Here is a 17,908-nt window from a genome sequence, read left to right as displayed (position 1 = left end):
CATTCTGTGTTGGTGCATAAAACTGTTCTTTTCGTGGAGGGCTTCCTGGGTTGATAAATAGCTTCTTCCCTCTCCAGGAAGTTCATCAGGACACAGAACTCCACTAATGCAGCAAGAACGACCTGCAGTATCTTCTCGGATTTCAGCCCCAGCCCACGTCCTCCCGCTGTGCCGTGCGGACACCAGGGCGGGCTTCTATGGCACTGCTGCTGATAAACAGCAAACAAATGAGAGCCTGGGTGGTGTTATTTATTTGTTTTTAATTGAAGGATAATTGCTTTACAATACTGTGTTGGTTTCTGCCATATATCAACATGAATCAGCCATAGATATACCTATGTCCCCTCCCTCTTGAATCTCCCTTCCACCTCCTGCGCCATCTCACCCCTCCAGGTCGTCACAGGCGCTGGTGTGAGCCCCTGGGTCACAGAGCGATCCCCCACTGGCTGTCTACGCTACACCTGGTAATGTCTATGTTCCCAGGCTACTCTCTCAATTCCACCCACCCTCTCCTTCGCTGCCCGCCGTGTCCACAAGTCTCTTCTCAACATCTGTGTCTCCACCATGGCCCTGCAAATTGTTTCATCAGCATCATCTTTACAGATTCCATAGATATGCGTTAGTATGTGATATTTGTTTTTCTCTTTCTGATTTACTTGTTTTTTCACTTTCTTACGTAGAGCTTGGGAAGTCTTTGCATTAAGGGACAAATTTTGTATCAAGTTGTCATGGAACTTGAGAATCATATACATACTTAAAGCAAAAGATAATTTCAAGACTACTGATAAATGTACCTGGTATATATTTAACTGTGAAGAAATGTGAATGAATGACTGGCAAAAATTCTTAGATTTTGCTCAAAAGCCTCTTTTTTTTTTAATGGAAAAAGTAACTTTTACAATGGGCCTCAAAGGAACTCCCAGACTCTGGGAGACAGGAATTGATAAGGAATTCCAGGCAAGGAAAAGCTCACAAACTCTGATGAGCAAGGTGTGTGCGGAACAGGAGGAGAGAGATGGACACTGACTTTAGATGAAGGTGGGTAGCCCAGTTGAGAGGTGACTTTAAAACTACCAAGCTTCCCTGGTAGCTCAGCTGGTAAAGAATCTGCCTGCAATGCAGGAGACCCCAGTTCGATTTCTGGGTTGGGAAGATCCCCTGGAGAAGGAATAGGCTACCCACTCCAGTATTCTTGCCTGGAGAATTCCATGGACAGAGGAGCCTGACCGGCTACAGTTTATCGGGTTGCAAAAATTGGACATAACTGAGGGACTTTCACTTTCACTCTGACATTTATAGGTAATGTCAGAGGTAACCAGAAAGGTAAACAGAAAGAAGGGCTTCCCTGGTGACTCAGCGGTAAAGAATCCACCTGCTAATGCAGGAGACTCGGGTTTGATCCCTGGGTTGGGAAGATCCCCTGGAGGAAGAAATGGCAACCCATTCCTGTATCATTGCCTGGAAAATCCCATGGAGAGGGGAGCCAGCAGGTTAGGGTCCATGGGGTGGCAAAAGAGTCAGACATGACTTAGCGACTAAACAACAACAACCAGAAAGAAACAGGATTTTGGAGCAGGAAGTAATAAGAGGAAAACAGGGCTTCAGAATTTTCTGCTTACTAAGTGGACTGGTCTGAGAGCAAAGACTAAGGCAAGCTGACAAGCAAATGGCAAAGTTAGGAATGGAGCTGTTTGGTGACAAAGAGATGACAATACCAACGCTCGGGGCACAGGGAGGGTCTGCAAGGTTTGATGCCTCTGTGGGCATATGGGGTAAAGAACCATGAGTCCCGCTGGTCAAGAAGAGTGTCCTTCCACTGACTGTCCTGGTCAAAGCTGCCTCTCTTTGACCAAGGATGTTGCTGAGCCCAGCTCTAAGTCTGTCTTTCAGAGCATCAGGCCCATGAGACTCAGGTAAAGACAAGAGATCAACATCTTAGGCTCAGATGAACCTACAAGAGTAAGTCTGTTTCCAAACACCCCAAAAAGACCAGGTGTGAGAAACAATTTCACCTCCTCTGCCAAACAGGAGAAAGCCCCCAAAGAAGAAACTCAGATTAGGAGGATTTTCAGGTTTTCTGTTATATCTATGAACACAGTACCTAACAAAATAACAGAAATGAATATTTAACTACATTTTTAAAATTTAGTTTTTAATTGGAGGAAAATTACTTTACAGTGTTGCATTATTTTCTGCTGTACAACAATGCAATTCAGACATAATTATACATATATATCCCCTCCCTGTTAAGTTTCCCTCCCCTCCCCCTACCCCACACCTCTAGGCCATCAGGGTGCCAGGCTGGGCTCCCTGTATTATGTAGTAACTACCTTTATCCTAGGTGTCTTAGTTATGTTTTGGCTGCTATATATATAATATGTATATATTATATATATATCAAATGCTATAGACTGGGTGGCTTATGAACAACAAATGTTTATTTCCCATAGCTGTGGAGGCTGGACATCCAGGATCATGGGGCCAGCACGGTTGTGTTCTGGTGGGGATCTCTTCTGGGCTGCAGCCTCCCCACTGTGTCCTCATGTGGCAGAAGTGGTGGGGCTTCTCCTTGGAGCGTTCTCTGCAGAGGGCACTAATCCCATTCAGGAGGGCCCCACCCTCAGGACTCCAGCACCGCCCGGAGGCCCCAGCTCCTAACACCATCACAGGAGCCACCCAGAGTTCAGCGTAGGAATGTGGGGAGGGACACACACACTGAGACCACAGCACTGGGCTATTGAAGAGAGACCAGTGTGGAGAGGACACCCCAGTGCTCAAGGATCACATGGTCTTGAGCAGTTCATGTGGTTTTGAACATCATTATTCAAAACACACAAAAGCTTTCTCGATCACGCTGATGCAGCAGACACCCAGCAGGCTGGAAAACAGACCAGACAGGAGGGTCTGGTCACTCTGAAGGTGTCTTCCTCTCTCTCTCATGTACCTGCTCTGATGGCCTCTTTATCACTTGACTTTTTGGCCTCTTCCCTTCTGTTATTCATCAAGGACTTGCCCTGGTTTCCAGCATGCATGCTCAGTCATTCAGTCATCTCCGACCCTTTCATAACTCCATGGAATGTAGCCCATGCTAGGCTCCTTTGTCCATGGAATTTTCCAGGCAAGAATACTGAAGTGGGTTGCCATTTCCTACTCCAGGGGATCTTCTCAATCCAGGGATCAAACCTGCATCTTCTGCACTGCAGGCGAATTCTTTACCACTGAGCCTCCAGGGAAGCCCCTGGTTTCTAGGGTCTCATAATATTCCACCAGACAGCTGTGTTCTCTGGAAACTTTCCCACCCCTTTCCCCATAGCCCAATTTCCCTCAACCAATCTTCCCGTTCCATTTATGACTCTATCAGTAAGCAATGAAATTCAGGTCTGGGGTCTGACAGGAGAGTCAGGGTGGATCTGGGTGTTATACCCAGCGTGTGTCTGGTCACATGGTCACCCTCTGTATGAGGTTAACCTCTTTGATTCTTGTGCCCTTGTCTACACCACAAAGACTAATCTACAGGGCATGTGAAGACTGCAGGGGGGGCTGTATCGCCCGCCCCAGAGCAGGCCTTCCATAGACAACAGCCTTAACTTTGTTGCTGCTCTTTGCAGAAAAGCAACTACATTGACAATGAACTAACTGACTTACAACGTAACAGTCATTAATAATGAACAACAAACTATGCACACAGCAATGTACAGAATATGTCTTTCATTTAAGAAAAGAGAATTTTAAGTATGCCAAATCATTTAATTGGTAATACAATAATTTAAATTGCAATTAATAGTGGCTTCTTGAACTTCATAAATAAATGTGTGCTAAATCCTCACAAATAGAATCTGTGTACTGGGGAACTTTATTTATTTATATAAGTTTTTTTGAAGATTTTTTTTTATGTGGACCATCTTTAAAGTCATTATTGAATTTGTTACCATATTGCTCCTGTTTTATGTTTTTTTTTTGGCCACAAGGCATAGGGGATCTTAGCTCCCTGACCAGGGATGGAACTTGCACCCCCTGCATTGGAAGGTGACGTCTCAACCACTGGTACACCAGGGAAGTCCTGGAGTTTTATTTTAGAGAGGGGAATAGCCCTGTTTCTATTCTTCTAGAAGTCTATACAATTTTTATGAGAGGAATAAAACAACTGAAATCCCAGCTGCTATTTCCAGAGGTTCTCCCCATCTCCCTCTTCTTTTCTAAAAGGCAGCGAGCCAGGTCAGGTTCTCGTTGGCCGCCAGCTCTCCCTGGCCCCGGGAGACCTGCTCAAGGTCAGCCTTGCCAGTTTCGAGGAGCCACCGGACAGGCCTGGTGGAACCTGAGCTCGGAGTCACTCGCCTGGCAGAGAGCTGATGTGGGAAAAGGCAGAAGTCAGAGATGTTGGCAGGAAAGGGAGATGAGTCATGGACAAGAACTAGATTCCTTTCTGCAGATGACCAGCTTTGCGAGACACGGAGATGGAGAAGAAGTGATGTGGAAAGCTAACAGGTCCGCCCGGTCAGGGCCACTTAACACACAAGCCAACGTGCAAGGTCGTGTCTGCTGCCAGTAATCCCAAGTCCCCAGCACTCATGCTCTAAAGGAACAAAGCTCCATCCCAAGAGATTTTGAAGAAGGCGACTTTCGGGGAGAAATCTGACTCTATCAATTACTTAAGTTTGATTAAGATAACAAGCAGCTATAACCAAAGGGAACATTATAATTTACTTCCTGAAATTCAATCACATGAATAATGCACAAAGGTTGGTGGCTGTGTGTCCCCCGAAAGGTGACTCACATACACATTACACAGGAGCTTGTAGGCTGAAAACACTCAACAGTTTGACCCAAAGAACATGATAAGGTCCTTTTATGCCTGCCCTTTCTTTTTTAGTTTCCTTAAAGAAGGGACCACTTTAAAAAAAAAAAAAAAGACCCATCTTGTACTTTAAAAACATAATAATCTTAAATGAACATGTCAAGGAGTGGTGAAAAGTGTTAATGACAGTAATAATACATATTCTTCATAAGGCAACTTATTTGGCATTTGTAAACTCAGAAAAGAACAAAGTTTTAACAAACTTTACATGTGAAAATAGCCTAAAACAACTGAAAACATCTGGACAATCAGACAGAAACTATGCTTTTCATAGCAATCTCTAGAATACTTTTTGTCTGTTTCTAGTTGATCTAGGAGAAAACTGATACAAAAACAATTTAAAGTAACTAGCACACAATGACTTGGCACTATTTGAGAATTAGACACAGGGGCCCAGAGCTAGACCTTACAGCCTGGTGACACTGTCAATGACTGACAGGGTTGACTCCTTTCTCATCTCCCTGATGCAAGACCTGGCCAAACAGTAATACTGACAAAGCTCAAGACGATGACGTCCGTGAAGGTAACTCACTAGCGCCTCCAGGGAGCATATCCAGGAGGGAAGAAGAGGAGCCCTCCTCTTTTAGGCCTATGCTTGCCCTGACACTTCCCGTGGCTGTCATGTGACCTTCCCCAAATCCTTAGGCGTGTGTTTGTATTCTTACTTGGGATGTGGGTAACTGAGGCTGGAGGTAAAAGCCACTGGCAGGGCCGGTAAGCTGAGGAGCTGAGGTTATACCTGTGTCCACTCCACCTCCCATGCCTGTACTTTCCTGGTTACTGTGCATTTGTGTTCAGTCCTGTCTGACTCTTCGCAGCTCTATGGACTGCAGCCCTCCAGGGGATTCTCCAGGCAAGAATACTAGAGGGTACAGCCATTTCCTCCTCCAGGGGATCTTCCCGACCCAGGGGTCAAATCCACGTCTCTTCCGTCTCCTGCACTGGCAGGCAGGTTCTCTGCCACTTGCGTTGCCTGGGCAGCCAATTCCCTTACTGTCAGGAGCCGGCTGTTGGGTGGAGGGGGAGAGGGGTGGTGCAGAGAGTCCTAAGAGGGATGAAGACGCCCCTTGTTGCTGGGGACTTGTCCTGCTGTTAGCACTTCAAAGTCCCGTGTTCCAGAAAACTCTGAAACATGAGGGCAAACCAAGAGGGGTGGGTTCTTAGAACAAGTGGAGTTGGGAAGACAGGCTCTGTTGGAGGCAACCTCCATAAAACCCACCTGTGAGCAGGTGCCTTTCTATGACCTGGGGGCTGGGAACAGGAGATGCTGAGTTTCCTCCAGCCAAAAGGAGCCCAAGGCTTTCATGTCAGAGCTTCTCACATCTGGGATAAGGTGACATGGTGATAACATTGATGGATTTCAGGGTAGATCACTGATAACGTGTTCTCGGCTTTTTCTTGAATCTCTCCACACATTGCAGAATTCCACTAGACAGAAGCTGATTCTTATCTGTCAGCCTGAGTTAGATGCTGAGACTGCTGGAGGCCAACACCATCTACCCAATAAAGTTCTGCATGATGCAATGATAAACAACTATAAAATGCATGGTATGCTGTCCAGGTAAAAAGGTATGTTACATATGAATGCTGGAAGAGAGGCTGGAGGAAGGCTGGCAATGAAACCAAAGCACGTGGTCACTCGGGGACATGGACACCAAGTCTCAATCTTAGTGATTGCATAAGGGTTGCTTTTCACCACTTGTCAGGTCCCTGCAGACCTGTGTTAACCAGAGAGCTGCCTTTCTTTCCTAAATATTCCCAACCTCATTTGGTGACACTGGGATCTCAGTTCCTCTGTCAAAGCAGAGGAAGCCCTTAGACACTGACCTCTGCTCACCCACTTCCTCAGCACCGTCATGAGAAGATGCGTCTGGCTATAGGAAGCTTCCACGCTCACCATCAGGAAGGAAGCTGGGAGTGGAGTGGACGTGGGACAAAGCACCCAGCAATGTCCTTTATGTTGCTGTGTTAGTCTTCAGTTGCACAGCCATGTCAGCTTCTGCGACCCCATGGACTGCAGCACGCCAGGCTTCCCTATCCTTCACCGTCTCCTGGAGCTTTCTCAAACTCATGTCCATTGAGTCAGTGATGCCATCCAACCATCTCATCCTCTGCCGCCCTCTTCTCCTTTTGCCTTTCCCAGGATGGACACAAACATTCCATCCTCCGATACCTGCCCGCCCCACCCCACCCCGGCCTGTCCCCTGGCTGGCATCGAGGCTCTGCCCTCTTGACATGACCTCCCATGGGAGGCCGTCCTGCAGAGATCTCTGTGTCCCAAACCCCAGGGCACTTGCTGCTAGCCCCACAGCATTAGGCCAGCCAGAAAGCAGCACCTCATTCCCCAAGTACATAGTGCTTCTCACTGTTCATTCATTTCATTCTGTCTTCAAATTCATACACTTCTAGATATCAGGGAGATTACTAGTAACTATTAATATGACACAGCCCTTAAAAGACTGTAACTGCCAGTAGACACGTCGACAACAACACGGAAACCCCTGAGAAAGAAGTCATCATTACTGTTATCAATATTTTTGGTCCTGCAAGACCTCAGTAGTGGGATGCCTTTTTTTTTTTTGCCAGATAGCAAGTATCTAAAACCTCTGTCTCTCTTAGTGCGATACTGACATGGGTTTCAGAGAGAATCAATATCTTCTGCTCAGAATGGATCAAAACAAAGAAGTTGACTTACCTGAGAGGGGAATGAGTGTTTGCCCAGTTGCAGGCAGCAATCGCAGGGAATCCTCGCTCCCTTCAAGTACTCTCCACTGCACGAAATAGCTAAAAATAGAGGCAAAAAAAGAGACAGCTATTGCTTTTCTATTTGACAAAAATAACCAGGCGATTAACTGTACACAATAACAGAAAATGATAATTCTTTTAAAACTTGGTCAATAAACTTGAAAGAAAACAATAACAAACAGGGAGGTAAACCAAACTGTGTTAGTCCTTATATAACCATCTCATTTACAAGCTCAGTGTTCTTGCTTTGACAACTTTTTCAAGGACATATTTAACCACAGACAGCAAGTATAAAGGTGGTTGTTGTTGTTTAGTCCCTAAGTCGTGTCCAACTCTTTGCAGCCCCATGGACTGTGGCCTGCCAGGCTTCTCTGTCCATGGGATTCTCCAGGCAAGAATATAGAGTGGGTTGCCATTTTCTTCTTCAGGGGATCTTCCCAGACCAGAGATCAAACACACATCTCCTGCACTGGCTGGTGGATTCTTTACCACTGAGCCACCAGGGAAGCCCTGAAAATGTGCCTAAATTCCATCAAATGTAAAAGGAGAGCAGAAGGCCTTAATCATAGTAAGGTCAAACAGAAGTGTTACATTCCAAGCCCAGATTTTACAGACTTCTCTTTAATGACCACGTACAAAATAAATGACTGAAGTAAATAAAAGGGCTAATTAAACAAATAAAAGAGCCAACAGGCAACCAATAGCAGATGATAATTCCTGGCAATGCAGGCAGTTCCAAAAGCCATCACTGAATTACTAAGAGCACAACAGTAAGGAAGGTATTTTGAGATTCCTTTAAGATGCGTTTTTATTTCTTATTTATTTCTAAAAGATTTTTTCATGTGGACTATTTTTAAAGTTTTTATTGAGTTTGTTACAATCTTGCTTCTGTTTATTATGTTTTGGTTTTTTGGCCACAAGGCATGTGGTATCTTAGCTGCCTGACCAGGGATTGAACCTGCACCCTCTCCATTGTAAGGCAAAGTATTAACCACTGGACCACCACAGAACTCCCAATGATGCATTTTTAAATTACTGGATATATTATAAATTTTTTTGAATCCCACATGATATAAATCTATCTATAAAAATACTCTTCATGCAACAATCTAGTGTGCATTCTGAGAAGCAAAAATAGGAGGAAGAAAAGACGTGATAGTTTCTGTTTATAACATTTATTACAGACCACATATAAGACATGTGATACTGAGTGCACACATGCATGCTAAGTTGCTTCAGTCCTGTCCGACTCTTTGCGACCCTATGGACTGCAGCTTTCCAGGCTCCTCTGTCCATGGGATTTCGCAGGCAAGAATACTGGAGTGGGTTGCCATCCCCTCCTTGGGGGAATCTTTCCAACCCAGGGATCAAACCTGCATCTCTTTTGTCTCCTGCATCTGCAGGCAGGTTCCTTACCATTAGCGCCACCTGGGAAGCCCCTAGAAAAAAAGCCTAATGTCTCCAAAAACATTTTCACAGCCCAGGCATGGAGTGTCAACCCTGCAATATTTATCGATTGCCAATGACAGACTTCCTTCAGTGCTTTTTTTTTAAATTTATTTATTTATCTAATTTAGCTGTGTCGGGTCTTAGTGGCTCTGTGGCATGTGGCATCCGAGTTCCCTGACCAGGGACTGAATCCAAGTCCTGTGCATTGCAAGGCAGAGTCCCAACCCTTGGACCACCAGGGAAGTCCCTTCCTCAGTGCTTTTGATACCACAGATGCCTAGGGGACCAGCCAGAAAGCCACCCGCAAGTACAACTCTGCAGCTCTTCCCTTCCTGGCCTGGACAGACCATTCCTCCTTTCTTTCCACTAGAACTTTCAGACCCTGATCACCTCAGTTTCTTTGTGGAACATGAAATTCTACATGGAAGGACTTTTCATTTTTAATCTGATTATCATTTTTCCTACTGTGATTATAAACCTCTAAAAGAAGAAGTTAGAAAGCATCACTTAGATAATGTTTTACTTTTAAACTATTATATGTTTTATACTCTAGTTCAAGCTCACAGGCCTATTTTTGATAGGTCAGAAGTGTCATTATTCATCAATAAAGACCTATGGAATTATAAGAACAAAATGTTAAAGTGCCTCAGACACTAATTTTTACTTCATTATCTCAGAAATACACAGATTCCCCTTCTTGTAGTTAAAAAAACTTAAGATGTGATTCATCTGAAGATAAAAGAGCAGATTTTGTTACTTTGCAACAAAATAAATAACAATTTATTTGGTGCTATCAGAATAGAAAAATGCCCCTTTAGTGTATGTTAAAAGGTCTGCTGGGATATCATAGTAAATCACTACACAATATTCACACACCGTTATATTAATGTTTACATCTTTAACAAGTTCCTTCTAGACACAGAAAGTCTCAGGAGCCAAACCTGAGAGTCAGCATCAGCCAGAACCACTTCCCACGGCTTCCCGTGACGCAAAGCCTAACAAGATGCTCACAGGGAGGTTCATACGGAGTATGTCTGACAACAATAATTTACTTTAAAGACAGTAACTTCTTAGAATGCTCTAAGGCCAACGTAATTTAGGAAGTGTTTTATGAGATTCAGAGAAGGAAAGGGGAGAGACGGGGATGGGATCGCATCAATTAATTCCTCCCCAAGTGTGGGTCCAAGCCCATCTGTGGGTAGGAGGTTACTTTCCACATCTGCACAAGGAGCAGGTCAGGCAAAAATGAAGAGGCAGGAGGGTTCCGGGCAGGTGAGGAAGAGCAAGGCCAGGAACTGGGCCATGCCCTCAGTCCCCTCTACGCAACCTGGTGCGATGTGACCAGGGGCGTGGTTTGCATCATCGGGGCATCCGAAGAGGAAGTCAGAGCTGGCTGCAGGGGGACCCCTCCACGGCCCATCTCACCAGACACAGTATCTCAAAACTGAGATGCCGGATGACAAGGAACCGCATCCAACTTATTACAGACAACACCCTATCACCATAAATGACAAACTTTCAGAATATTCCTTGTTCTTTTTTACAAACCGTTATTTGGGAGAAAGAGTTATGTCCCAGGAAAGGATTAGGGAGGGAATGTGCAGGGGCTGGGAGGTATGGGTGGGGAGGAAACCACAGTTAGTATCCTGAAGTTGTCCTCCACCAAAGAACACACTGAACCCCTTGAGCCAGATTATAGCTTCAATTCAAAGCAATTATTTTAACCAGATTCTTAAATGGCAATGTCTGGCTTTTCAGGAGTAGGGAGATAATTCCTGACGGCTTTCAAGATACCAGCAGGCTTCTTCACCGATCCCAGACGCATGGTGGCAGTCAGCCAGCCGTGTGACTGGTGACTCAATACACAAGTTTCTGTGGTCTCCACCGTCTGATACGGTGAGGACATCAATTTTTAAGTCTGGGGGCTAAACAGTGGCAAGGGGGCTCTTCCCCTGTAAATCAGAGCTCCGCAGAGAAGCTGTGCTCTAGATATGCTGAAAAGCAAGCACTTGGATTGCATTTGCTTGAGTTTCTTTAAGCTCAGCCTTGGCTGTTTAAATATCTTCTCCTTCCCAATGCAACATCTTTATCACAGAATTCAAGATTATTTACTGTTTGATTTGCAAAATCATCCAGGCAACCACAAAGAGAAATTTTTAAATGTTGTCAAACATCAGTCAAAGTGGCAAGAACTCCACCTTCGGTGATATCAACTCCCCAAAACAACATCCCTGTTAAACAAAGCCCGAGTCAAAAATTCCGTCTGGCACAGGCCAAATACACACCTTGCCTGTCTCTGGAAGAATGGGATATGCGAACATCCTCTACAAGAAAGAGGCTTCGCGAAAACTACAGAAGGGGAAACAAAGAGAACCCATCCAAAATGAAGGCTGCAGGCATCTTTGAAGAAACAATAGAGGTTACTTCTGCTGAGACCCTGCGCTGACACCAGGAGGGCCACTGCTCTGTCCTAATTAAAGTGTGCTTCTCCGAACTCTCCTCCAGGGCTCATTATTCAGGAGAGTCCGGACCCGTGCAAACAAAGTCGCCCGGGGAACCAAAACGCACCTCCAGAGACACCTAAATGGATGCAGCGTCGGGCTCCCCCAAACAGCAGAGAAACCAATAAGATTTGCTCCCCCAGCACTTGCACTCTAGCATCCAGGTAAAAACAAGATTCCTGCACGAAGAAGCTGGTTGTTCACCAGTTCAGCCTTCTCCGGGAGAGCATATTTGAGATGGAACGCTGGAGGGATGCGTGATATTAACAAAAGCAAGATAAATTAAGCAGATGACATGATGAGCACGCTTCATTTCATGCATGGCCGTGTTTTGCAGGCGAGATAAAGATGCAAAGTAATTACCATGAGCTGAAACTTTTCCCCTGAGCCCTTTCAGCAGCCGGTGACTGCCCTGCTCTCACAACAAAGACGACCGCCTTCTCCTGGGTGCCCGAGTCCTCCTGTAACGTTACCAGCTAAGCACCTCGGCCGTGGCCAGGACGCAGCGGAGTATTTCTGTATCCGTGTCTCCAATGCAGCATAAAGAGTTCTGTGGAAACCTATCAAACGGGCGAGCAGCGCGGCTGGCAACCAATGAGGAGCGGCCGGGGCGGAATCCGGCACATGCTCTCTGAGACTCAGCTGTCACCAGCGTTTAGCAGGCTGCTAATCTAATTATAGCTAGTTTGCTAGCACAGAGCGACCGGAGCCAAGCGCAGGAGCAAATTAAATTTTAATAAATGAAACCCCGCAGACAAAATCATCTTGATTTCCTGTCACTGTGAGGATTGATGGGTCACCTTATAAACCAGAAGTGGTTTTTTAAAGTGCATTCTTGTTTTTCTTCTAATCTAGAGAAACAAAGAGTGGTTAAATCAATGTATGGTATGACCAGCTTCCTTCAAGTTAACAGATTCCAGAGAATATGAAAAAGAATGTGTATATATATAGGTATAACTGAATCACTTTGCTGTACAGTAGAAATTAACATGACACTGTAAATCAACTATACTTCAACAAAATAAATTTAAAAAAAACTTACATTCCAAAGAATATGAAAAAGAAGATGTATATTTATGTATAACAACCACTTTGGTACAGTTAAAATTAACATGACACTGTAAATTAACTATACTTCAATAAAATTAATTAAAAAACTTAGCAGATTCCAAAGAATATGAAAAATTAAGTGTATATTTATGTATAACTGAATCATTTTGCTATACAATAGAAATTAACACAACATTACAAATCAACTGTAAGTGTGTTAAGTCGCTCAGTCATGTATGACTTTCTGTGGTTCCATGGACTGCAGCCGCTAGGCTCCTCTGTCCATGGGATTCTCCAGGCAAGAATGCTGGAGTGGATAGCCATTCCCTTCTCCAGGGGATCCTCCTGACCCAGGAATTGAACCCTGGTCTCCTGCATTGCAGGCAGATTCTTGACCATCTGAGCCATACTTCAGTGAAATAAATTAAAACAAAAAATAAACACAGATTTCAGCACAGAGGAATAAATAATAAATTCAGTAGTAGGATATTAGTGGTAGTGCTATAAAATTGGAGTTTTTATTTACCCTGATAAGCAATTTGCCACTTATTTGTCCTAAAGTGCTAATTAGTCTCTCAATATAGCTTGAAATACCATGCAAATTTCCACCCATCCTGAGAATGTACTAATCAAGGTGTCAAAAATCATCACCTTGACTACAGTGATGAATAATAATTCAGAAGCACAAGAGATGGAAAAGGGGCACCAGAAGTCATTGTAAAATAAAAAATTAAGGAAATCTGCCCACAGCACAATTTCTTGGTAAAAATAGCTTCAGAAACTGAATCTCGCGAGAGGCATAGGAGAAAAGCATGGTTTCCAACAACCAGGCTATTGGGGTCTGCTATTCCCTGCTGTGTGACATGGGGCAAGTGACTGGATGTCTCTGAGTCTCAGAGGCAATAGTGGGAAGTATCTTGCAGCATCACTGCCGGGAGCTGTGAGCACTCAGCGCTCAGCGTGGACCCTGGCACAGAGCGAGTTCTAAATTAAGCTGTTATTCATAGCAGCTATCTTTTCACAACATCACGGTGTCTCCCTCCTTTCCTGGTACCAGACGACTCTAAAAAGAAGTATCTAAACTTCTCCAGGGCACAGCTTTGTCAGAAACACCATTTAGAAATAATCAATGGGAACAGAATCTAGAAAGATGGTACAGATGAAACAATTTGCAGGGCAGTATTGGAGACGCAGACAGACAGAACAGACTTACGGACATGGGTGGGGGGAGGAAGGAGAGGTGGGACGAATGGAGAGAGTAGCATGGAAGCATATGCACTACCATATGGGAAATAGATAGCCAGTGGGAACTTGCTATATGACTCAGGGAACTCAAACCAAGGCTCTGTAACAATCTAGAGGGGTGGGAAAGGGTAGGAGGTGGGACGGAGGTTCAAGAGAGGGGACATATGTATACTTATGTATGATTCACGTTGATGTATGGCAGAAACCAAAGCAATATTGTAAACAATTATCTTTCAATTAAAAATAAAAAAAGAAGTAATCAATGGTGACAAGCCAAGAGCAGACTTGATAGCAGACAGAACCATTACTGGTATTCACTGTACTAACAAACATTATGTCCCCTACTTCTTTTTGGATATGAACTATTCACTAACTTCAGCTGATTCTATAAGAACCAATCTCCTACTTCTTTTTGGATATGTACTATTCACTAACTTCAGCTGACTCTATATGAACCAATCTCAAAAGGAATTGTCGGGAAATGAGGGTTTATAATTGTATTTTGTGAATGATTTGTAATACAGATTAAATGCTGTTATAAATCTGAAAAGGGCTTCCCTGGTGGCTCAGACGGTAAGGAATCTCCCTGCAATGCAGAAGACCTGGGTTCAATCCCTGGATCGGGAAGATCCCCAGGAGAAGGGAATGGCAACCCACTCCAGTATTCTTGCTTGGAGAATCCTATGGACAGAGGAGGCTCGTGGGCTACCGTCCATGGAGTCACAAAGTTGGATATGACTGAATGACTAACCACATACATCTGAAAAAGTGTTTTCAATGGAGTATAAATTGAGAAGGTCTGTAATGAGGAGACTGATTAAAACGACACATTTATGTGAAAAGAGCTCACAGCGGAGAGGTCAGCTAGTCAAATGCAACTTTTATCCTTGTATCCATTTATTTATTTGTTTTCCCTTCAAGTCAGTTTTTTCTTCCAATACATTCCTCAAAATTAATAGTCCTTCAATCATATTAATCAAATCTCTTAAAACTTCTTTTCCGTAATTCCCCCAAATCGGTATATGTTCTACCAATCCAAGTTCCAATCCAATGATAACATGCAAACTTCTGATTTCTGCAACTTTGCTGTGTTTTGGTTTTTCTTTGAAAACCTGTACAAAAAAACTGACATGCTCAACCTTCCTTAAGCACATGCATAATGTTTTTTAGGTGTAGTAGTAGCATGTGCGTGCTCAGTCATGTCTGACTCATTTGTGACCCCATGGACTGTAGCCCACCAGTCTCCTCTGTCCATGGGATTTCCCAGGTAAGAATACTGGAGTGAGTTGCCATTTCCTTCTCCAGGAGATCTTCCTGATCCAGTGATCCAATCTGCTTCTCTTACGTCTTCTGCATTGTTAGGCGGGTTCTTTACCACTAGTGCCACCTGGCATTATGACTTGCTGTGAGGAGCCAAATCCTCCCAGAGAGTAGCTGTGGGGGAAAAAAATTACTATGGGGCATCCTTCATCCTTCCCGCTTTGGGTATCACAAACTGTATGAGAAATAATCCAAGGGAAGGAATAGCATGGCCCATAAATGTCAGAGCAAAGCACAGAGATGCCTGGTCTATATATCAAAGAGTGAAAAACTATAGAAATGTAGGCATAGACACCAACCATGAGAAAATATGATAGACACACATTTCTTTAAATGACTGTCCCAGGTGCTACCTCGCAGCAGCGCCGGCATGGATTATCAAAGCACCATCACCATTATTGGGAGCTAAAACTCCAAGAGGAATTGGCTTCAGTGATTTGGCCTAAGGCACAGATCCCTGGAGGCTGCCAGCATCCAGCCTGGTACCACTCGCAGGCACTCATCTGGGAATGCCAACAGCTCTGCCTTCCTCTTCACGGAACAGACTGCTGGCTCAAAAAGGGGCACTTTTAAAAAGCTGTTTGATTAATTTGTCTCATGCCTGTTTGGTGTAAGACATTAAACATACTTTGTAAGAGAAAGAAGCAATAATCCCTTCTTAGGCCTCATCTTTCAACACTGAGAGCCCATATATTAGTTCGAAACTGGGTAACAATTAATTGCTGATCATTCTTTCTTTAAGTTTTGGCTGTTACTGGGTCTTCGTTGCTGCTTGAGGGCTTTTCTCTAGATGCGGCAAGCAGGGTCTACTCTCTAGTCGTGGTGCACAGGCTCCTCACTGCGGTGGCTTCTCTTGTTGTGGAGCACAGGCACTAGGGCACTTGGGCTTTAGTAGTTGTGGGGCATGGTGCATGTTGCTCTGTGGCATGTGGGATCTTCCCAGACCACAGATCAAACCTGGGTCCCCTGCAGTGGCAGGCAGATTCTTAACCACTGGACCACCAGGGAAGCCCTGCTGATCATTCTTATTGTCACTCTTCTGGGGGAACCTAGATCATTCTCTTCCAATGATCCTCATTTCCTAGGACTGGTGAAATGAGATGAAGTGGCAGAGAGCAAGGAGACATAAGGATTCAGGAGCCTGCAAGGAGGCCAGCTCTGGAGATACTGACACGAGACTTGCTTTGCCTGGGCAGTAGCTGTCAGCACATTAAGGTGCAGAAGCCCTGGGTACCCCCCCATCCAACGACCTGAAACACACTGCATCATCTCTACGCTGATGATCCAGCCCAGCTCATAGCTGCTCAGGGAGGGACTTCCTAGGACCCACCAGCCTGGCGTGGTGGACAGCATGAGTCAGCGATGCCTGACCACAGTGCCAAGATGGTGGGTAGTCTCCCAGGGACCCCCTGCCCATTTCCTTGGGCCACCTGCCTGCCATATCCCTCTAGTACAGACTTACATGGTCCCAAGCTCTCCAGCCGTTTGTCATTCCAGCCCACCCAGTGGACCACACAGGGCAGTACTCCGGACTTTGAAATGGCTTTATCACAGGTCAGTTTTTCACTGGATCAGCCCAGGGATGCCTGTTTTACTGAGAGTGTGCCTGCTTCTCAGGCCTCAGAGAAAGGGATCACGTGGTGGAAGAAGAATAAAAAAGCTTTTAGGTGGAGGCCCACATGTATTTGTGCGTGCTTCAGTAGTGTCCGATGCTTTGTGATCCCATGGACTGTAGCCCGCCAGACTCCTCTGTCCATGGAATTCTCCAGGCAAGAATACTGGAGTGGGTTGCCATGTCCTCCTCCAAGGGACCTTCTCAACCCAGAGATCGAACCTGTGTCCCTTGTGTCTCCTACACTGCCAGCCGGTTCTTGACCACTAGCACCACCTGGGAAGCCCTTAAGTGTCGGACTAATCCTCAAAAAGATTTGTTGGTCACTTAGCTGTGTCCAATTGTTTGCAATCCTGTGGACTGTAGCCAGGCAGTCTCCTCAGTCCACGGGATTCCCCGGAAAGAATACTGGAGTGGGTTGCCATTCCCTTCTCCAGGGGAACTTCCCAACCCAGGCATCGAACCCAGGTCTCCCACATTGCAGGCAGATTCTTTACCAGCTGAGTCACCAGGGAAGCTCAAATAGACTTACACACACATAATTCACATCTGCTGTGTCTCATTCCCTCCTTCTGGCCTCTAGCACCTGGGGCTGGGGTGTGGAAGGCCCAAGTGCTGACAGCCTGGGGATTCCATTTTGCTCCTCTTTTCACTAAAACCATGTCAAAGCTATGGTTTCTCCAGTAGTCATGTATGGATGTGAGAGTTGGACCATCAAGAAGGCCAACCACCAAAGAACTAATGCTTTCAAACAGTGATGCTGGAGAAGACTCTTGAGAGTCCTGTGGACAGCAAGGAGATCAAACCAGTCAATCCTAAAGAAAATCAACCCTGAATATTCACTGGAAGGACTGATGCTTGAAGCTGAAGGTCCAATACTTTGGTCACTTGATGTGAAGAGTCAACCCACTGGAAAAGACCCCGATGCTGGGAAAGACTGAGGGCAAGAGGAAAAGGGGACGACAGAGGATGAGATGGTTGGATGGCATCACTGATTCAATGGACATGAGTTTGAGCAAATACTGGGAGATTGTGAAGGACAGGGAGGCCTGGCATGCCACAATCCAGGGTCACAAAGAGTAGGACATGCCTTAGAAACTGAACAACAGCAACAAGATGGTTGTTCCTACA

At 45.0% G+C, this 17,908-nt stretch overlaps 1 protein-coding gene across 4 annotated transcripts in view; it reads right to left on the bottom strand.

Moving 5' to 3' along the window:
* The window catches only part of FAM110B (family with sequence similarity 110 member B), a 139,007-nt gene that overhangs the window by 52,721 nt on the left and 68,378 nt on the right, over positions 1–17,908 (bottom strand). For 3 of the 4 annotated variants that reach the window (XM_043483192.1, XM_043483191.1, XM_043483193.1), the window contains one exon: positions 7,551–7,639. The gene's annotated coding sequence lies outside the window, so the exon portion shown is untranslated. Of the gene's footprint in view, positions 1–7,550; positions 7,640–11,913; positions 12,338–17,908 lie in introns of those variants that run through there. The other variant, XM_043483194.1, reaches the window with a different exon arrangement.

The sequence above is a fragment of the Cervus canadensis genome, chromosome 12 (genome assembly GCF_019320065.1).
Source record: "Cervus canadensis isolate Bull #8, Minnesota chromosome 12, ASM1932006v1, whole genome shotgun sequence".
NCBI lineage: Eukaryota > Metazoa > Chordata > Mammalia > Artiodactyla > Cervidae > Cervus > Cervus canadensis.
This window is presented reverse-complemented; position numbering and strand designations above follow the sequence as displayed.